At 44.7% G+C, this 22,964-nt stretch overlaps 1 protein-coding gene across 1 annotated transcript in view; it reads right to left on the bottom strand.

The window, feature by feature from the left end:
- Nucleotides 1-22,964, bottom strand: part of PIK3C2A (phosphatidylinositol-4-phosphate 3-kinase catalytic subunit type 2 alpha) — a gene marked incomplete in the record, with an annotated part of 1,553,204 nt that overhangs the window by 1,274,406 nt on the left and 255,834 nt on the right.

The following is a 22,964-nucleotide window of genomic DNA, read 5'->3' as shown; positions in this document are numbered from 1 at the left end:
CTTCTGTGGCGTCTTGAACTACATTTTCCCTCCTCTCTGAGCCTTGGGGTAAGGCCTAGAAGGAAGAGAGAAACGGGCTCCTGCGGCAGATAGGGTCTTCCCCTCCTGTTCGCATCTGATGAGGGTGTCTTTCACTTTGGTCCCGAAAAGCGAGGACCCATCAAAGGGGGCGTCAGTGAAGGAAGACAAAGGCCTCCGCGAAATGACACAGGCGCATCCAGGCTTGCCTTCTGAGAGCTACACCTGAGCTAGCTGCCCTATTCGCCCCTTCGGCTGCATAGAATACGAGCCTCATGGATGAGTTAACAATGGAACCAAGGGTAGACAACTGGGTGTTAACAGTCTGCGCTACCGCCTCAGGCATGTTACCCGTCAGAGTGTCTCCTAGCTCCTTAAGGAGATCTTTCTGGAGCTGAGTAAAATGACAAAGATAATTAAGAGACTGCAAGGTAAAGGTCGCTGAAGACAGGTGCGCTTCCCGTACCGGTCCATATTCCTGGACTCCTTGTTAGGAGGATGGACGGAAGAAGCCTCTGCAACTTCCTGCTGAGTGACTGCCGCCACCACCAAGGCATCTACGAAAACCCCTTTGGTCAGGAACTCTTTCTCCGGGGGAGCAGAAAGAAACTTATTTGGACGTCTGGGCACCGGTTCCATGGAATCAGGGGTCTCCCACACCCTTCGACAAATCAAATCCAGGAGTTCATCGAAGGGTGGAGACATGCAGGAGGCAGAGGGTTGAGCTCCGAAGGCCTTGAGGAATACAGACTCCTCCTCAGAGGGGGTCTTGGAAGGCCAGTCGCCTCTCTGCCTCAAGATCTCCAGGATGTCAGAGAAAGACATCGGACGACTTAGGGGACTCCTTGAGGTCGGTATCGAAAGTGAGAGACTCGTCCTGGGAGTCTATGTGCTTCCTCTTGCACAACTTCTTACTAGGGGGCTCCTCAGGCACTGACACTGAGGGGGCCTCAGAAAGTTGGAGACCGCTCATGGGGGTATCCTCAGACCTTCGGGCTCTGCCATCCACAGACAGGGGTGTGTCAGAGGCTCTAGCCGGGGTATAGGGGGAAGGAGTGACCGATCCGGGTGATGTAATTGACAATCTGGCCAGTGCGCTCCTCATGGCCTCGAAGGCAGGTCCCCCCGAATCAGAGGACCGACCCATCTCCGAGACCACAACCGGAGTCGGGGTTCCCCGAGCCAATGCATTAAGAGGGAGGCTCGGAACCGACAAGAGTCCCAAGGTATCCCCCCTCGGGTCCAACTGAAGAGACCAGAGTACTGAAACCAGAGGACGGAACAGACATAGTTGGAGCCGACGTCGGCTCCGATAAACTCGCAAACAAAACCTATTAACTTAGTATCAGAGCCGACACAAGAACATCACTTGGCGCAGAGCACTCCGGCTCAGGCGACACAGGGGTGCGGAGGAGGAATCATCGGTACAAGAATAGGGACTGGCTCTGGAGCAGACTGGGCTGGAGCCGAGAACAATTTCGCTAACACCGGTGACTGCAGGAGCCTCTTGACCACCCTATCCACATCCAAATTAGAGAGCCTAGAGGATTTGGAGGAAAACAGATGGAGATCGGGATCTCCTACCAGGAGACTCAGGCCTAACACTGGGTGACCGGCTCGAATAGGCTCCAATAATATCGTGGCAGAGGTCGACTCCAGTACAACAGATACCTCTCTCCTGTGGCCTCGAGGACAATGGAGCAGAGGAGGCAGTATCCACTTTCGAAACCTTCTCCGGGGGCTCCGATGAGACAGATGGAGCTGGAGATCTTTTCTTGGCCTTGGAAGTCTTAGACTTAGTACTAGAAGAGTCTAAGGACTCCTCAAAAGAAGGTTTAACCAGGCCCTTCAAAATCGACTTATTTTTTCTTTCCTGCAGTACCCTTGGGCTAAAAAGCATGGCAAAAACTGCATGACTCTTGCAGGTGAATAGCACCAAGACAATAAACACAAATAGAATGCCCATCTGTAATGGACATCTTGTAGCCACATTTTGAGCATTTTTTAAACCCAGAGGGTTTATGCTCTTTCTGCTCTTTAGACATAATAGTTCACAGCACCCACTCAACCGACAACGACAGACACAAGAGGAAGGCGGGAAAAAAAAAACCAAACCACGAACAACCAAGGAAACTCTAATTTAAACGTTTCTTTGGTGCAGCAAGGAAATCTAACTACCTACCAAACAAACACAAGTTTACACAAAAAAACAACACAGGAGTGGACTAGGTCCTCTAATTTAAAGGGGCCTAGCCCGTCAAAACAGAGGGATACCACAAAAAGAACACTACTCGCTTACACAGTACACTCACAATGAAAAACTAGCTATAAAAATAGCTTTTTACGAGAAACAGACTGCTAAAGACTTATGAAAAGTTTTGAAAAGGGTACTTAGCCACAGCCAAGCGAGACCACTTCCTAACTTTATGAGCAGCAAGCGAGATCTGGGGCTAGGTGCATCTTGGGATACCGGGTTAGCCCAGCCAATTAGAGACTTTGTGCTAGAGAAATAAGTTGGCGAGTTGGAGCAGATTCTCGGCTCGAACCAGTGAGTAAAGAATGTGGCGAGATAGGACCACATAACATCTTTTGTTCCCATAATATGTGCCCAAGCTGTCCTAAAAATATCTAAATTAGTGCTTGCTTTAATGTAATTTGATAGTTTATTCCATGCATCAGCTGCTCTCTCACAGAACTAAATTAGTACACTTCTCATAGGATCATAGGAAGTTGCTATAGTCTATTGGCCCTGAGGCCCTTATAAGCCTAGGCAAGAGTTTAGCCCATGCATAGACAAATCAGTACCAAATGCCCCTGTCCAGCAGGGACACGTGTGGAATCCCAGGGATGTATTTTCTGTTTCCTATCCAGTTATTCGGCTCGACAGGGTGTCTAAAGAAAACAAGTACATTTACATAGTAGGTCTGGTACATCTCTATACTCAAGAATACTCTATATGAACACCTGATGCTAAAAGATATATACGAGATGAGAGTGTGGTGTGCGTTTGGGGGGGGGGGTGAATTACAACAAAGAAAATACAAGAATGCAGCTGTTTCTTAGTAAAAGCCTAACCTCCTACAATTTGGGAGGCAAATTCTTCAAACGTGCCTCACACGAAAAGTACAGTTTTGTACCTACCATAAATGTAGATGTTCGAAGATCCACATTGCTGCAGTCCTTACACTTGGGTATAGCGCTGTCCTCGGTCGGCCCGAATACCAAAGTATATGGCTGACGCCGGTCATGGCGCATTAAACTGACGCCAGGACGTCAGGGTATAAATGCGCATGACCGACGTCATATCCTCAGTCTTTTCTTGCCCCAGATGTCAGAAGACCTAAACAGGGTAAAATCAAAAATTACCAAACACTAAACACACCCACACCCAAACTATGTACAACTTCTAATAATTATCTAATGAAGTACTAACCTAACCACACAACCACCCCTAAACACAGAGGGACGGAGGAGTAAATTGGACTGCAGCAATGTGGATCTTGAACATCTACATTTATGGTAGGTACAAAACTGTACTATGTTCTTCATCTCACATTGCTGCAGTCCTTACACTTGGGTAGATTCCCAAAGCAGAGGTAAGGGAGGATGGCAAATCAAATAGAAGCAGGAGCTGTCAAAATGCCCTGTAGAATAGCAGTGGCAAACCCAGCCCTAGATTTAGAGTAGAGAGGAAGGTGGTAGTGCTTAGAGAAAGTATGTACTGAACTCCAAGTAGCTGCCTCCAAAATGTCCTTAGTTGACACTCCCCTTAGAAAGGCTGTAGAGGTGGCAGTAGCCCTAGTGGAATGAGGTCTGATCCCTGTTGGGATCTGCTTGCCATGCTGAGAATAACAAAAGGAAATGCAAAACCCAATCCATTTAGAAAGAGTTTGCTTTGACACAGGCTTGCCCTGAGTACCTAAAGCAAAAGAAACAAACAACTGTTGCGACTGCCTGAAACCCTTAGTCCTATCTAAGTAGTAGCGTAACTGTCTGTGCACGTCCAAAGTATGCAAGATCTTTTCCCCCTTGTTTTGGGGGTCTGCATAAAAGGTAGGTAAATGAATAGACTGGTTTAAAGACACACTTGAGACCACCTTAGGCATAAAGGAAGGGTTAGTGCGTAAAGATACCCTATCCTTATGGAAGATCAAGAAAGGCTCAACAGCCATAAGGGCCTGCAATTCAGAAACCCTTCTTGCAGAGGTAATGGCCAACAAAAAAGCAGTCTTCCATGACAAATATTTTAACTCAGCCGTAGCTGCAGGCTCAAAAGGTGGCAGAGTGAGCTTTTCCAACACGTAATTGAGGTCCCAAGCTGGAGTAGGAGCTCTTAGTGGAGGTCTTATGTTCTTTGCTCCTCTGAGAAATTGCTTGAACAAGGAATGAGAAAACAAAGGTGGATCACAGTCATAGTGAGCTGAAATTGCTGCAGCATGAATTTTAATGGAAGAGAAGGACAAACCCTTGTCCAATAGTTCAGTAAGATATAGAAGAGCCACACTTAAATCAGGCTCAGAAACATCCACACCCTTTGCTGCACTCCAAAGCAAAAATCTCTTCCACTTGTCCGCATACACTTTCCTTGTACTAGGTCTCCTAGCTTCCATAATCACATTCAAAACTTGTTGAGGAAGTTGAGCCCTGCTATGAGCTAAAACAGGATATGCCATGCTGTGAGGTGAAGAGAGTGAAGCTTGACATTGAGTAAATGACCGTCCTTTTGAGACAACAGTTGAGGAATTAAAGGCAGGGGCCACGGTGGTTTCCTTATTAAATTTCTCAGTAGTGGGTACCAATGCTGTCTGGGCCAATCTGGAGCTATCAGGATCATTCTTGGTTTGTCCTGGCTTACCTTTAGCAGAACCTTTAGAAGTAGAGGAAGTGGTGGAAAGGCATATACATGAAGATTTTTCCAACTGAAAGAAAGAGCATCCGTTTTCCAAGCTGCCTGGTGTATCCTTTTTGTGCAAAACTTTGGCAGCTGGTGGTTTAGAGGAGAAGCGAACAGATCTATGTCTGGTGTTCCCCATGACACTGTTAATTGCTGAAATACCTGAGGATCCAGTTTCCACTCGTGGGGATCCATGATTTGCCTGCTTAACACATCTGCTAAGGAGTTCTGCACCCCGGCAGAAACCTTGCCTGAAGATCCAGTTGTAGACTGAGAGCCGTTTCCCATAGAATCATTGCTTGTCTGCATAGAGGGTAAGAATGTGTACCCCTTGCTTGTTGATGTACCACATGACAGTTGTGTTGTCTGTTAGAATCAACACCTGTCCCGGAAGAAGTAATTCCTTGAAAGCTGTTAATGCAAACTGGACTGCTAACATCTCCTTTAGGTTGATATGTAGATGTTGTAGTCTGGCAGGCCACTGTCCTGTATCCATTTTCCATTGAGATGAGCCCCCAAGCTTTGTCTGAGGCATCTGTTGTTAGAATCTGACTTGCCTCGGCGGGTCACAGAAAGTCCCTTGTTTAGGTGACATTGCTGAGCCCACCACAAGAATTCCTTTTGGATGCAAGGTATTATTGGAATGACAGTGTCCAGATCGTGGCAGTGCTGTGTCCATAGATTCTTGAGATACCATTGTAGCTTCCTCATATGCAGTTTGGCATTGGGAAGCACCAGAATACAAGATGCCATGAACCCTAAGGCTTGAAGGACTGTCCTTGCAGTCAGCCGGACTGATGTGATAGTTGTTGGAAGTAAAGGGAAAGATTCTTTTGTTTGTCCGGGGTTAAGAAGGCCATCTGGGCTGCTGTATTCAGTCTCACACCCAGAAAGCACATGTCCTGAGAGGGTACTAGACTGGACTTTGTTTCGTTCACAGAATACCCTAGGCATCTTAGCACTGTTATCACATACTTTAAATGCTGTAGAAGTTCGTCCTTGCCCTGAGCCAGAATCAGGCAATCGTCCAAATAAGGGTAGATCTGTATTCCTTTCCGTCTGAAGAAAGCTATCACTGGAGCCAGGACCTTTGTGAATACTCTGGGTGCAGTGGATAAGCCAAAGGGCAATGCAGAGAATTGATAGTGTGAATCTCCAGCTCAGCAGATACTTCCTGCAGCTTAGAGTGATAGGGACATGAAGGTAAGCCTCTTGGAGATCCAAAGTTACCATCCAGTGATCCTTGCCCAGGAGGGGTAAAAGCTGTTGCAATGTCAGCATCTTGAACTTGGGGATGTCCAGAAAGGTGTTGAGGATAGACAAATCCAGAATTGGTCTCCACGTGTTCCCCTTTTTTGGTACTAGGAATGGGCGAGAGTAAAAGCGTAGGCCTCTTTCTGCCATAGGCACCGGTTGTATGGCCCCTATCTGTGTCAATATGGATATTTGTCTGTGAGCTTCCAATTTGTGTTGGGGCGGAATATCTGGCATGCCCTTGAACGGTGGCAAGGTATGGAAATAAAACCTGTAACCGTGGTGAATGATATCCAATACCCATCTGTCTTGGGTAATTAAACTCCAGTTCTCTTTGAAAAGTGTCAGTCTTCCTCCTAAAGGTGCTGCGAGGCCTCGAGGTTCTCGTAGTTGAAGAGGTTGGTCATTGTGTCTGTCTACGAAAGGGCTGACCCCTGCCCTCCCCTGAAGACTGTGCAGGTGAGCCCCCTGTCCTGGATCTAAAGGAACCCTGAGCTCTGCCCTTAGCACGCCTAGACCTACCCCTAGACTGGGAATCATAAGAAGGGTATGTCCACGCCTTGCTTGGCCAGTTTCTGCTAAACTTTGGAGGTTGAACCTGAAAAAAATCTTTAACAGTGTGCATAGATTTAGCTTTGTCCTCCATTTTCTTTAAAACTGCTTCAACAGGCGAACCAAACAACACATCAGATTGTAAAGGGGCATCCAAGATCCTTGACTTAACATGCTCAGCTAAATTCTGATCCGTAACCAGGCGTGCCTGCGAAGGACAGTACCAGTGGCAGCCACCCTGGAAGAGGCCTGTACAGCATCAAAACCACATTGTAAGGAATGCTTACCCACCTGTTCAGACACATGTACCAGATCTTGTAACTCCTTACATTCAATACCTTCTGCCAGAGCATCTACCTTAGACTTTAACTGTGAAAGGAGATAGATTTGATATCTCAGCATGTGGAATTGACAATTTAAAGCCCTCATGGCTAAAGTTGAAGAAGTATACACTTTCTTACCCCATCTGTCTAAAGCTCTTGCCTCTTTGTCCTGAGGAACTGGATTTTTAGCCACAGAAGCCTTAACCCCTTTAGGCCCCTGAGTAACTGTCTCTGGATCTGCCCTAGGGCTTTTAAAAGATACTTGTGAGCTTCAGGCACCCTATAGTATCTGTCTGGTTTAACAGGAGCGGGAGGTAAAGAATCAGGGTTAAGGGAAGCCTCTGCAAAAACATCTTCCACCACAGAAAGAACAGGGGGTATAGCTAAAGGCCTATGCTGAGGTAGAAACAAAAATTCCTAAGTCTTTTCCTGGAATCAGAGAAATCCTGACCTTCCCATTTAAAATGCTCCCTCATGGAATGGAGAGTCTCTGAGAATGAAAAATCCTCAGGAGGAGAAGCAGAAGGGGTGGAGTCATCCACATCAGAGTCAGAATAATGAGAAAACTCCTGTAAATCCTCAGCCGAAGACTCAGAAATATCAGAATCCTGTTCAAAATTCCCAAATTCAGGATCCACCCTAGGCCTTTTGTCAGGAGGGGGCATAGAACCCTAATCATAGTAATTAAATCTTCAGCCATCTTAAGCATATGTCTCTTGGGCACAGGGCCTGAAGTACTAGGAGGAGCACATGCTACAGCTGAACCTGGCCTACTCTTGGAAGAAGCCTTTGTAACAGTAGGGGAAGGCCTAACCACCTTAGGCAGAGAGGGGAGAACAGCTACCTGAGAAGCCCCTTCAGCCTGGCCTACCTCCTGTGAAGACACATCCTGTAACAACAAAGTCTCCCCCTGGGACTCTAGGGAAACTTCTGTTTGGGCCTCTGGCACAACCGTGCCCTCTAAAGAACCGACGGCCGGGTCGGCTGGTGCCTCTAACCTAGGCCTAGGTGTTTTGTCCTTGCGCTTCTTGAGGTAGCGGGCGTCGGAGCATCCGACGGCATTTTGTAATTGCACCGCTTCCCGAAGACTAACCTAGCGCAGTCTAATCTCCTCTTTATGGTACGTTTGTTAAAACTAGCGCAAGAGGAACACCCAACAACGTCGTGCTCAGGCCCTAAACACGGTATACACAAGCTGTGGTAGTCCCTATGTGGTATCTGTTTCCGCAAGAAATACAGTTATTTACTTTTCTGACATCCGGTAAAATACTGAGGCAAGAAAAAAACAAAATATTCTAGCGAGTACTTAGCCAACTTGGATTCGGTCTGAAACTCCGGTTTCGGAAAATCTCAGGACGCCAACCTGCACTCGCAAATTTGCTTCTGCATCGGACCACGCGGCAAAAAAGACTGAGGATATGACGTCGGTCATGCGCATTTATACCCTGACGTCCTGGCGTCAGTTTAATGCGCCATGACCGGCGTCAGCCATATACTTTGGTATTCGGGCCGACCGAGGACAGCGCTATACCCAAGTGTAAGGACTGCAGCAATGTGAGATGAAGAACATCAATGTGTGAAAACGTTCATACATTAATTGACATCAGGACTTCAAATTTTGCCAGTATTCAGACTAACACAGTCAGCAGCTTTGAGAGCAACACCTGAAATCTCCAAAAAGTGAAGAAATGGACTATTCCCATCTAACATTCTTTATCAGCCATAAACAATGCAACTTCCATGTTAAAATACAGTAATCTTTTGTTCTACCTGACCAACATGCATACATCTCCTGAAATATGCACACCAAAAAGCGTGTGCACTCTGTACTAGCAGTGCTCTTCATTATCTAACTGTTAAGCACTCAAAGGACTCAAATTTGAAATGCAGAATCTAAGACACCAAATGTTAAACAGAACTAGGAGTAAAAAGTCTTGTTCCCAACACCTTCAGTCAAGCAAAAAATTAAACAAGCTATGTGCTGCTAAAAACACACACTGTACTTGCAATGAAAAAAACACAAGGGATAAGTCAAAAATACAAATGCTTTGTTCATTAGATTCCATTTGCTTGGTTTCAAATTTCAACAGTAATATTGTCAGGTAGTATAAACTGCTGGCAAATCTTTACTGATGACATTTTATTCACCCTCCTATTTGTTGCATTAAAGATGAACTGATTAAGTTTGAGTGAATAAATTGACAAGTAATACCAAATAGTGTGCAACAGTGTGCAGAAAAGTATTTCTCGCTGTAAAACATTAACCTACTCACTAGAACTGCTAGCAGCAGCTTTCATACTATGACTCTTGCTGCATTCATCTTGTCGTAACAATGCAGTAATCTTATTTTTTTCTGTTGGTCACAAAAGTGGGTATAACGCCACAGCTACTAAGTGACCTCTTTTCTGGTCTTACATACCCCTCTTCTATATTCACAATGACAGACGCGAGTGTATCGTACTAAGTGCTTTTGTTCTTTTAGTAGCAGAACTTTTTGAGTATATTTGAATATGGTCAACTGTTAGAAGAATAAAAGTACTTGGTATTATATGAAACTGTGTGATTTTTGTAATTTTGTACTGTGATCATTACTGTCAGAAATGCTTGTATGCGGAGCACACTTGTTTTAGCCACTTATTATAAACTAAAGCTCCCAACATGTAGGCTGTTGTTTTACCTTAACAGAATTATGTTAAACAAATGAGTGTTACTATTATAAAGGGAAGTCAAATAATTGCTGGTGAACATTTTTTTCTAAAACAGAGAATGAACTAACACCCCAACAAATGCAGCTTTTGTGCCCTCATACAGTTATATGCGCAAAGGTAATATCGGCATTGATTTATCAAGCCGCTAATGCACTGCCACACTACCGCATTTTGATTTTGCAACTTACTGAGCACAGAAGTTGGGTTGAGAGGTATGCTGTACAGAATGTTGGATGGAAAAAATTGTTTCTGATGTTTGAAACACTCTTGAAATGGGTAATTTCTTGGGCACATCCTATTTGTTTTCCCTATTTTCACAATGCGAGTCTTGCAGAGTGCTCAAGTTTTAACTAGATGCTTATGCAGTGATTTACGATCTGTTGATGTGCACAAGAAAATGTCCTAACTGTAAGGGGGAGAAGCAAGCTGACTGAAATGCCGCAGATGCAAGCAGGTCTTCAAAAATGCTTCCTCTTACATGCTTAGAATATTAACCCTTTTTAGCTAGACAGTTTATTTCTCCAGGTTTGATAGTTACGCTTTTTACTCCGCAGGCTATTTAACAGCAATAACTATAGAGCTAAACTGTGCCCGATTTTGTAGAACTTTCCATCTTCGCATCACATTTTCAACCAGCTTCTCGCAAAATATTTGACTTCCTGATCACTTGAATATTTCAGTCATATGGCCGCACATTAGACTTTTATTCTTGTTAAGAAAATATAAATCAATTAAAGGCTAAGAAAAACAAAAAATACCAAAGCTAACACAGCTGAAAGTAAAACAATAAACTTAAATGCACACAAAAGAGAGTAGGCGCTTTCATGGTGTGCTCTCACTGCTTCAGACTGTTCTAAACTGGTAGCAAATGCAGTTAAATAGCATAAGTTAGTCAATTAAAGCACTGATAAAATCATCAATTATCTGAGAAAAATGTTAACAAGAAAGCAGGCAAATGAAACATAAAATATATATATAAAAATATGTATAAAAAACAATCCTATACTCAGTATTTGAGAGGTCTAGCTTTTAAAAAGGCTTAAGGGAGACAACTTCATTAAGATATGGTATTTTACCAGCATTAAGTGACGGAATCTGTTTTTGCTCTGCAGATACTGTGCGATTCCTAAAATCTCCCCCTCTTAAACTCTCAGGAATGATCTCTAGCACAAGGAATTGAAAATGATGTTCCTGTCCATGGCACATAATATGCTTAGCAAGAGCATTGGTATCTTTCTTGCTTCTAATGTGTCTCTGATGTTCCAGCAACCCTGTCTGAGTTGCCTATTACTCATGCCTACACAAAAAGCAGGCAGAAAGTGCAGTAACTAAAATAAACAATGTTCTTAGTCCTGCAATCAGCATAAAAGTTTGTGTCTATTTTAAAGTGCCTATTAGGGTGCATGTAAGTAGGACTAGAGTGTATATACTTGGAGGCTGTGCAATTCCTGCATTTAAAAGTGCCATGCCTCTCTGACTGTAAAACCTTGTTAAAAGTAGAAGTATTGTAGCACAGATGCCTTTTCAAGGATCTGTTATTTTTAAAAGAAAAATGTGGAACAGTATCTATGGCATTTCTTAATTCATCTACAGTATCCAAAATGTCCCAATTCCTTTTGACAAGATCACATATACTAACATCAGAATAATGTGAGAGAGGAAACCTAATCAATCCTGTCCTTTGTTCTGTAGCTATGGCTTCAGTGTTGGGTGCAGCAGTGTAATAAGGCCTGCATTTGCCCCCTCTCTCCTTATACGCATCAGTAATACAACTGTCAATATCATTTTCCTTGTAGCCTCTATCTAGAAAATCCATTTTCAAGGTCTCCAGGGCCTTGGCAAGCTGTTCGTCATAAAGTCTCATGACCCTGTACACCTGCCCCTTAACAACATTTTGGGTAACATGCCTAGGATGCATGCTATCTCTATGGAGCAGATTATTCTTTCTTGTGGGTTTCCTATAAATACTAGTTACTATCTAGTCAAATCAGTTTTGTTCACCTTATCAAGAAATTCAATTTCATCAAAAGAATATTTAAAAGTAAATCTTAAAAAAAAATCTGTAGACTTGATGTAGAAACACTATAAACTGCATGAGACTCTCAACTGACCCCCTCCACAACAAAAATATCAACAAATCTTATATACCATAAGATAAGTTCAGAGAAGCCCTCAGCTTGAAATAATATGTCTCTCTCCCATTGTACCAACACAAGGTTGGCATAGCTGTTGGTACAAGCTGTGCCCACTGCCACGCCAACCTTTTGTGCATAAAATTGATTTTCAAACAAAACGACATTGTTTTCCAAAACCAATTCTATAAGGGCACAAATTAAATTGATCTTGTCCTCAGTAAAACAATGGCTGACATGCATAAATTTCCTGACATTTTCTATACCCCAAGTATTGAAAGGACAGGATTGATTAGGTTTCCTCTTGCATATTCTTCTGATGCTAGTAGTATATGTTTCATAGTTTAGTACTAGGCTATCTGCCCTGGGGCATTTGTAAGCCTAGCCATAGTGATGTGGCTTTCGCCACCCCATAAAATGGTACAAAATGCACAGAATAGATTTAGAATACTGTGCCTCTGTCTAGTAGTGACACAGTGAAGGCCCCCTTGTATAATAGAATTAGTTTACTGTGCCCCTGTCTAGTAGTGACACAGATGTGACCACTGGGGTAAACTTACGATCTTCCATCCACTCATCAAGATTTCTCTTGAAGAGAGTCAGTGAGGGGCTCTGCCTAACATGAACTGGGATCTTGTTCCAGAGCATGGGAAGCTTCTGGGTTATGAATCTATCCCTCCAGCATGTCCTATTCATACTTGTGCCGAGGTTTAAGTCTTTAGCTCTCGTGGTTCTGATGGATTTGGATTTTTTGACGTGGAGCATGTCCATCAGTTCCTGATTGGACATGGCCTTGTACGTCAGGCAGAGATCACCTCTGAGCAGGCGGTATGCTACTGAATAGAGCTAGAGTTTCTTTAGTCTGGCAAGAATAAGACATATGTTGGAGACCCTTGATCCCCTTGGTGAGGTACTTTTGTGGTCTCTCCAGCTGTTGCAAATGCCGGGTGATGTACATACCAAATGGGGCATTGTACTCAATCATGGGTCTGATGAGGGAGGAGTATAGGGGTACAATGACATCCTTGGATCTGGATGTGAATCCCTTCATGATATGGTGTGCAAGGTAGAATGTTTTTCTAACCACTTTGGCAACATGGGTGTCAAATGAGAGGTCGCTGTCGACTTGGGTCCCTAGGTCTCCGATTACTTTTTCCGTACTCAGTGGGTTGCTGTCTATGTGATAATTTGTTGGTACTTTGTTTTTCCCCAAAGGGGATGACTATACATTTTTTGGCATTTAGTTTAAGGCCATGACTCCGGCACCAGTTGTCCGTTTCTGAGAGGCCTTTTTGTAGGATGTATGTGTCCGCTGGTGTATCGACTATGGCGCCTAGTTTGCAGTCATCTGCAAACTTTGTCAGCCACAACCCTCCCATGTTTGCTTTAACATCGGAGAAATAAATGCCGAACAGGAGGGGTCCCAGGACAGATCCCTGTGGGACACCACTTGTTACTGGCTTTGAGTCTGACATTGCTCCAGCGATTTTAACTTTATGGGTTCTGTCCTTTAGACAGTTTGCAACCCATCTAGTGACATAAGTGTTTACATTTAAGCTGTTGAGCTCATCTATGATGCCTGAGTGGGGTATTGTGTCGAAGGCCTTAGCCAAGTCCAGGTAGGCTGTATGGACTGCTTTGCCCTCATCAATGGCTCTAGTGACTGTTTCGAAAAAGTCAACCAGGTTCAAAAGGCAAGATCTGCCCTTTACAAAGCCGAACTGGGTGGGGTCAAGTGTCTGTAGGTCCCCAATGTCTCTGTTTATGAGTTTCATAATGATTCTTTCCATAGCTTTGCAGACCAGGCTGGTTAAGCTTATGGGGCGGTAGTTCCCAGGGTCTGTAGAGGTACCCCCTTTGTGGAGTGGGACCACTGTTGCTGTACGCCAGTGTTCAGGTACATATCCTGTAGTAAGGCTAAGGTTAAATAGCATTTTTATGTGCGGGTTTAGCTCCTCTTGGCGTTCACGTAGCATGCAACCCGGGATACAGTCAGGTCCCATTGATGCTGTGTTTTTAGCTTTGCTGAGGGCGGCTCTCACCTGGACGTCTGAGATGACAGGGAGATTACATTCAGCTGGGATAAGTATTTCTTCTTTTGGGGGTGAGGGAGGGGAGAAATTTGCACTGAACCTGTCAGCCAGAATGTTGGCAATATCTGTGGGTTCAGTGTATTTTTTGTTGTTGTGAACTAACTCTGAGCATATCTGAGGGTTTCCATGGTTTCTAACATAGCTGAAGAAGGCTTTGTGGTTATCTTTAGTGTCCTTAGCAATTTTTCTCTCAAAGTTGGCCTTGGATGTTTTTATGAGAGAACATAGATTTCTGCTAGTGTTGATCAGAGATGTCTTCCCTTTATGGGATTTTGCCAAGTCGTGCAGTAGCTTCCTTCTTTTGTTATACAATTTGTTTATGGCTGAGGTCCACCAGACAGGACGCTTGCCTTTGGTGGAGAGGGACTTGGATTTATTTGGGATTGCATGATCCATGCATTCTTGGAGATGTCCATAGAAAGCATTTGTGAAGGATTCAGCATTGTGGGATGTAGTATCCACTGGCCCCAGTGGGCTTAAAGGATACCATCTCAGTCTCAAGAAGAGTGAAGTCTGCTTTTGACAAGTTTTTCACTGTGGTCTTTTTTGCTGGGGGTGGAGGTGGGATTTGTATATCCAGGGTGATTAGTTTGTGGTCAGATCTCACTGGTGAGGGGTATACGTCCGGTGTGGAGCATTTTGTCCCCATGTTTGTGATGATCAGGTCTAGTACATTATCTCCCCTAGTGGGAGAGGTGACTAGTTGTTCCAGTGCATTTCAATTTATGAATTCCAGGAACCTTTGGGCTAGGGTGTTAGGGCCAGAATAATGTACCCAATCTATGTTAGGGTAGTTGAAGTCTCCCAGTATGATGGTATTTTGTGATGCATTCATATCCTCCAATGTCTTCAGGAAGGCTGAGTGGGTTTCCTGAGATTGGGAGGGTGGTCTGTAACATGCTACCAGTTGTATAGCAGTTTTGCCTATGGTTAGTTGCACCTGTATGGTCTCCGATGCTTCATGTGTTGCTACTAACCTGGAGGTGTGGGTGTCCTTGATGAATATGGACACTCCCCCTCCCTTTGTGGTTCGGCCCGGGTTTTGGGGCCGAAAAGCATGATACGAGGTGGTATAGCCTGGTAGCGCTGGGGTGCTCTCAGGAGCCTTGAACCAGGTTTCAGTTACTGCACAGATGTCGATGTTCTCCATACTGAGGAGTGCATCAAGTGCCTGCATCTTGAGATTTAGACTTCTGGCATTGAGCAGCATTACCCTTAGTTTTTTTCCATTATTGTTATCTAAGGAGGTGGGTTTGTCTTTTGAGCCTTGCCTAAAAAAGGCACTATGGGGGTGGCAAGAGCCTTAGCCAATATCCGGAAGCCCAGTGGTGACAGGTGCAAGCCATCCCTTGCGAAGCAGCGTGGCTTGTCCAACATGTCATCGCAGGCAGACAGACACTGGATCCCCTTAGAATGACACCAGTACTTGAGCCAATTATTAAAGCTGATCATCTTGTCTTTGTAGTGTGGCATCATTCTTGGTGAGGGCAAGATACTACTCAGGGTCAGGGTCATACCAGCCTGGGCTACATAATCAAAGAGCTCCTCTATGTCTCTTTTCATGTAGTCCAGGGAGGTACGTCTCAGGTCATTCACACCAGCATGGACAACGGAGTCATATTTGTACTTGCTTTGGAGTGACCTGAGTGCGTGTGTTATGTGGCGGATCCTAGCTCCCGATAGTCAGCTCACAGTCACCCTCTCCTTGTTCAGCCTGGTAAGCGGGACATCAGTGCGTCTGACTATAGAGTCGCCTATTACTAGTGTATCAGGCATGGTGTTTGGCCTTAAGGGCTGTGATTGATTGACACACTGATTTACTGAAGTATGTGTTGCATGTGTTTTGTTTTGAGGTGGTGGATTTTTGGATGTCTGCTTTGGGAGCCTCTGTTGTTTTGGTAAGTTTTTTATTAGAGCCTCCGAGTATGTCTTTGTGTTTTTATGTGTTTGGTTTGCAGTTGTGGTAGGTCTATGTTCATAGGTTCATAGGTTCATACTAGGCTATCTGTCCGAGGGCATTTATAAGCCTAGCCCATTGTTTTGTGGCTTAAGCCACCCCTTTTGTATGGGGAACTATACCCATTATTTTGCTGTGCCTCTGTCTAGCAGTGACACTGAGGTAATCCCTGGAGTATATCTGCGATCTCCCATCCATTGGTCAAGATTTCTCTTGAACAAGGCCAGCGAGGTGCTCTGCCTCACATATACCGGGATTTTGTTCCACAGCATAGGGAGTCTTTGGATGATGAATCTATCCCTCCAGCACGTCCTATTTATAGCCGTGTCGAGGTTTAAGTCTCCCACCCTTGTGGCTCTGACGGATCTAGATTTTTTGAGGTGAAGCATATTCATCAACTCTGGGTTTGATATGGCCTTGTATGTCAGGCAAAGGTCACCTCTGAGCAAGCGGTAAGCGACTGAATAGAGCTGGAGTTCTTTCAGTCGGGCAGCATAGGACAGATTTTTGAGACCCTTTATCCTTTTGGTGAGGAACTTTTGTGGCCTCTCTAGCTGCTGCAAGTGTCGGGTCAGATACATTCCGAATGGGGCATTGTACTCAATCATTGGTCTGATGAGTGATGAGTATAGGGAGACTATGACCTCCCTTGATCTAGATGTGAATCCCTTCATGATGAGGTGGGCAATGTAGAAGGTCTTCCTAACTACTTTAGCTACATGGGTGTCGAATGACAGGCTACTGTCAACCTGGGTCCCCAGGTCCCTGATAACTTCTTCTGTGCTCAGAGGATTACCACCTATATGGTAGCTAGGGGTAACCTTGTTTTCCGAAGGGTATGACTATGCATTTTTTGGCATTTAACTTTAGGCCATGGCTCTGGCACCAGTCATCCGTTTTTGTGAGACCCTTCTGAAGGATATCTGTGTCAGATGTGTTTTCGACTACGGCACCCAGTTTGCAGTCATCTGCAAACTTTGTCAGCCATAACCCTCCTGTGTTTGCTTGTACTTCGGAAAAGTAGATGCCAAACAAGAGTGGGCCCAGGACTGAGCCCTGTGGGACACCACTTGTGACAGGCTTTGAGTCTGACATGGCGCCAGCAACTCTGACCCTGTGGGTTCTGTCACTCAGTCAGTTTGCAACCCATCTTGTGATGTATGGGTTAACATTTAAGCTGATGAGTTTTTCAATGATACATGAGTGGGGTATTGTATCGAAGGCCTTCGCCAGATCGAGGTAGGCTGTATGGACTGCCTTTCCCTCATCAATGGCTTTGGTGACTGTTTTGATAAAGTCAACCAAGTTTAAAATGCATGATCTGCCTTTGACGAAGCCAAACTGGGTTGGATCCAAAGTCTGCAAATTCCCTATGTCTTTATTTATGAGGTCCATTATGATCCTCTCCATAGCTTTGCAGATAAGGCTTGTCAAGCTAATGGGCCGGTAATTTCCAGGGTCTGTGGAGGCACCGCCTTTGTGAAGTGGGACTACAGTCGCAGTGCCACTCCTGGAGTGCGTATCCAGAGGTGAGACTATGATTAAACAGCTGTCCTAGCTATGGGTTTAATTCCTCGTTGAGTTCGTGGAGCACACAGCCTGGGACACCATCAGGTCCCATGGATGCTGTGTTTTTTGCTTTGGAGAGAGTTCTCACTTGGGCGTTTGAGATGTTTGGGAGGCTGCAACCATTTGGTATAGATATCTCTCCTTTTGGGGGAGGGAGTTTGCACTGAACCTGTCAGCCAGTATGTTGGCAATGTCTGTGGGATCAGTAATCTTCACATCATTTTGAACTAGTTCTGAGCATATCTGGGAGTTTCCTCCCAGGTTTCTAACATAGCTAAAGAAGGCCTTATGATTGTCCTTTGAGTCTTTAGCTATTTTTCTCTCAAAATTTGCTTTGGATGATTTTATGAGAGCTCTTAGTTTTTTACTTATAGTGATCAAGGGTGTCTTACCTTTTAAGGATTTTGCTCTATCTTGTAGTAGCTTCCTCCTTTTGTTGTAGAGTTTGTTTATGGCTGGGGTCCACCAGACTGGACGCTTGCCCTTGGTACAAAGAGTCTTTGTTTTGCTTGGGATTGCCTTATCCATGCAGTGTTGCAGGTGCTGGTAGAAGGCATTTGTAAGTGATTCAGTGGCTTGAGTACTGTTTTCCGCCGGCTCGGGGGCCTTAAAGGAGACCACACTAGTCTTTAGAAGTGTGAAGTCGGCTTTCGAGAAGTTTTTTACTGTGGTCTTTTTTATTTCAGGTGGGGGTGGGATGAGGACCTCCAGCAAGATTAGTTTGTGATCTGATCTCACCAGTGAGGGGTATACTTCCGGTGTTGAACATTGTGCTCCCATGTTCGTGATGATGAGATCAAGTATGTTTTCTCCTCTTGTGGGGATGGTGACTAGTTGTTCCATGGCATTTGAGTTTATGAATTCCAGGAACTTTTGGGTTAGGGCGTTTGGGCTTGAGTAGTGTTCCCAGTCTATATTAGGGTAATTGAAGTCACCTAGTATGATGGTGTTTGGAGATACATTTATCCCCTCCAGTGTTTTCAGGAAAGACTCTGAATCATCTGAGGCCTGCTCCAAACTTTCCAACTCTGGCTCCATCCTGGGCCTCTTATCAGGAGGGGGCATAGAACCTCTAATTAAAGTAATCAAATCCTCTGCCATTTTAAGCATGTGCTTTTTAGGCACAGACCCTGAAGAACCAGAACTGACACCAGAGGAAGGCAAAACAGACCTGCCCTTAGAAGGAGCCTTAGAAACAGTAACAGAAGGCCTAACCACCTTAGGCATAGAAGGGAGAATAGTAACCTGAGAGGCCCCTTCAGCCTGACCTGCCTCCTGAGAGGCCACATCATGTAAAATCAAAGTTTCCCCCTGGGACTCAACAGAAACTTCAGCCGGATCCACCTGTTCAGCTGTAGCTTCTAAAGATCCGGCGTCCGTAACAGATGAATCATCCTGCCTAGGTTTTAAAGATTTGTCTTTGCGCTTCTTAGTAGAAGCAGGCGTCGGAACATCCGACGGCATATTATAATTACACCTCTTGCCAAAGACTAACCTAGCGCAATCTAACCTCCGTTTTATAGTGCGCTTATTAAACCTAGCACAAAACCGACACCCAACTATGTCGTGCTCCGGTCCCAAACAAGGAATACAAAGCGAGTGGTAATCCCTATGCGGTATCTGTTTCCCACAAGAAATACAATTATTCACTTTTTCTGACATCCGGTAAGTAACTGAGGCAAGAAAAAACAAAAATATTCCCCAACGGGTACTTAGCCAACTTGGTATCGGTCTGAAACTCGAAAGCGAAAATTTCAGAGCCCGACGGCACTTGCAACGCTGCTTCTGCATCGGACCATGCGGCAAAAAAGACTGAGGATATGACGTCGGTCATGCGCCTTTATACCCTGACGCTCTGATGTCAGATCTAGGCGCCCATGACCGACGTCAGCCTAATACTTTGGTATTCGGGCCGACCGAGGACAGCGGACTACCCCATAAGTAAGGACTGCAGCAATGTGAGATTAAGAACATCCTGTTAGTGCTGGGGTGCTCTCAGGAGCCTTGAACCAGGTTTCTGTCACAGCACAGACATCAATGTTCTCCATACTGAGAAGGGCCTTGAGTGCGTGCATTTTGAGATTTAGACTTCTGGCATTGAGCAGCATTACCCTTAGTTTTTTTCCTTTTTTGTGTTCTAGGGTGGTAGGTTTAGAATTTGAGCCTTGCCTAAAAAAGGCACTATGGGGGTGGCAAGAGCCTTTGCCAATATCCGGAATCCCAGGGGTGACAGGTGCAAGCCATCCCTTGCGAAGCAGCGTGGCTTGTCCAGCATGTCATCCCAGGCAGACAGACATTGGATCCCCTTTGAATGACACCAGAGTTTAAGCCAATTGTTAAAGCTGATCATCTTATCTCTGTATTGTGGCATCATTCCTGGTGAAGGTAGGATACTGCTCAAGGTCAGGGTCATACCTGCCTGGGCTACATAATCAGAGAGCTCCTCAATGTCTCTTTTCATGTAGTCCAAGGAGGTACGTCTCATGTGGGACTGGGTTTGCTGTGTGTGTGGTTACCCTCCTGTCTGGTCATGCCAGCCCCGAGTTGAGAGAGTTCAGCCTCCAGTTTGGCTATATAGTTGCATCTCTCACATGTATTTGTGTTTGTTGGGAGGAGGGGAGGGTTGTGTACATGAGACAATTGCAGCATTGTCTCAAGATACCCAGATTAACCAGCTGAACTGGAGAGGACACCAGTACTCTACCACTCGACATGCTAGAACAGTATAAAGGAGTGCTGTGCCTTTAAGGGAAGTGGATATTGACAGGGTGGTAGGTGGATGTAGTGCTTACTTAGTATGAGAGTGTTTACTTAGTAGAGAAGTTTTGAGAACAAGTGCTAGGCTTATAATATAGCGAGTAGTCTGATTATACTAAGAGTAGAGCTTCCTTAAGGGAAAATTTGAAGAGCAGACTTGGCGGAGCCAGAAGAAGTTTAACCGGCGCTGCGCTATGCGCACAACCGCACAAAGCTGTGCAAACGTGGATTTTTAAGCAGGGAACTTCAAAAGAGCTAGAAATGGTCCAAAACAACCAATTACTACAGCTCTTGTGCTGAGGTCACTTCCTACAGGGACAGGTAGGCTGCTCAAGGCTCCCCATTCTCACTGGTGAGCAAAGAAACTTCCTTCTATCCAAGTAAGGTAATGGACAACACAGGAACTATACCACAGCCCAGAATACAGCAAAGCCTGTAAACTGGTCTAAACTAGTCGAGGAGAGGCGGGAAAACAAGGATTATTTTTTGTTTTTTTTTGTTTTTAGATAGAAACACACAGAAAATGCAGAAAAAGAAATAAATCAGTTATACATTGTCAAAAGGAAAGTACAGTTTTGTACCTACCATAAATGTAGATGTCCGATAGGTATGCATCTGCAGTCATAACAAATGGGTTGTCCTGCCTCAGGCAGCCCTTCGGTCGGCCGGATTCCAAAGTCTGGGTCTGGCCTCGGCTGATGTCGCACTTCACCCGACGTCATAGCTGCTGGGGTATAAAGGCATCAGCCGACGCCATTTTCCTCAGTGTTTCTTGCCCCAGATGCCCTCTAGGAAGGCTAAATTTGGATAAATGCAGATAATTCCAAACAGTAGAAAGCAAAAAATATATATGCATATATACATACAAACAAATACACCATAATAGATACCCCCAGCTAGCTAAAAGAGGGGTAAGTACCCTAGGAATACCACAGAGGGGAAGGAGGGTGGGTAATCCTGTCTGCAGATGCATACCTATCGGACCATCTACATTTATGGTAGGTACAAAACTGTACTATGTCCTTCAAGGATGCATCTGCAGTCTTAACAAATGGGTAGAATACCATAGCCAAACTGGGGGAGGAGGCACTAAGATAATGATGGTGTAGTTAAGATCCCTTGTAAAACAGCAGTTGCAAAACCTGCTCGGGATCTGGAGTATAAAGGAAGATTATAATGCTTGGCAAATGTATGCACAGAGCTCCAAGTAGCAGCTTCTAAAATGTCTTTGGTAGCCACTCCTCGTAGGAAAGCTGTAGTGGTGGCTGTAGCTCTTGTGGAGTGAGGCCTGATATTTTCAGGAGTTGTCTTTCCATGAAATGAGTAGCAGAATCGAATGTAATTTCCTATCCATTTTGAGATTGTCTGTTTAGAAATTGCTTTTCCTTGCACTCCTGTTGCATATGCTACCAGAAGCTGATCAGTTTTTCTGCTGGCCTTGGTTCTGTCCAGATAGTAGCGCAGTTGTCTGTGTACATCCAAGGTGTGTAGTAGTTTTTCCCCCCTGTTCTGTGGGTTGGGGAAGAATATAGGTAAATGTATGGCTTGGTTCAAGGATACCCTGGATACCACCTTTGGCATAAAAGTAGGATTGGTTCTCAGAGACACTCTATCCTGATGGAAGATAAGGAAAGGCTGCACTGCCATTAATGCCTGTAACTCAGATACCCTTCTTGCTGAAGTGATTGCGAGCAGGAAGGCAGTTTTCCAAGATAAGAACTGTAAGTCTGCTGTTGCTGCTGGTTCAAAAGGGGGAAGTGTTAATTTTTCTAGCACAAAATTGAGATCCCATGCTGGCAAAGGTGGTTTTCTTGGAGGCTTTCCATTTTTGATCCCTCTCAAAAATTGTCTGAGGAGAGGATGAGAGAAGACAGGAGGATCCATGTTGTACTCTGCTGAAATTGCTGACGCATGTATCTTAATGGAAGAATAGGACAGGCCATTGTGGAACAATTCTGCTAAGTATTCCAGGATGTGTGCTAGGTTTGATAGTGTGACATTTTCTCCCTTTTCTGCACTCCAAATGAGGAATCTTTTCCATTTGGCTGAATATGTTTTCCTTGTGGAGGGTCTGCGAGCCTCCAGGATAATGTCCTTAACCCTCTGAGATAAATCAAGTTGGTTTTGTTTTATGCAATTTTCCAAACAGTTAGCTGCAGTGTTTTTAAGTTTGGATGCAGGGTCTTGTAGTTGTTCTGCGTTAGAAGTAAAGGACATAGAGGTAAGATGCCATGAATGCATCCGAGATGTGCTTCTCAGTAGCGGGTACCAATGTTGCCTTGGCCAGTCTGGAGCTATCAGAATTACCTTTGGCTGTTCCTCTCTGATCTTCAGTAGAACTTTGTACATCAAAGGAAGAGGTGGAAAGGCATATACTGTCAGGTCCTTCCAGCTGAAAGAGAGGGAGTCCACCCTCCAGGCAAGTGGGTGGTATACTCTTGAGCAGAATTTCTTCAGTTGGTGGATGTGTGGGGAGGCAAACAGGTCTATCTCTGGCATTCCCCATTTCTTTGTTAAGGTTTTGAAAATATCTGGATGCAGCATCCATTCGTGAGCATCCGTGGTAGTCCTGCTTCAGCTGTCTGCTAGTGAATTCTCTTTTCCTGGTACAAATTTGGCCTGCAGTTGGATGTTGAGATTCAGGGCCAAGTTCCACAGGTCCACTGCCATCCGGCATAGAGGGTATGAATGTGTGCCTCCCTGTTT

Source organism: Protopterus annectens, chromosome 9.part0 (assembly GCF_019279795.1).
Source record: "Protopterus annectens isolate FY-2018-M chromosome 9.part0, PAN1.0, whole genome shotgun sequence".
NCBI lineage: Eukaryota > Metazoa > Chordata > Ceratodontiformes > Protopteridae > Protopterus > Protopterus annectens.
This window is presented reverse-complemented; position numbering and strand designations above follow the sequence as displayed.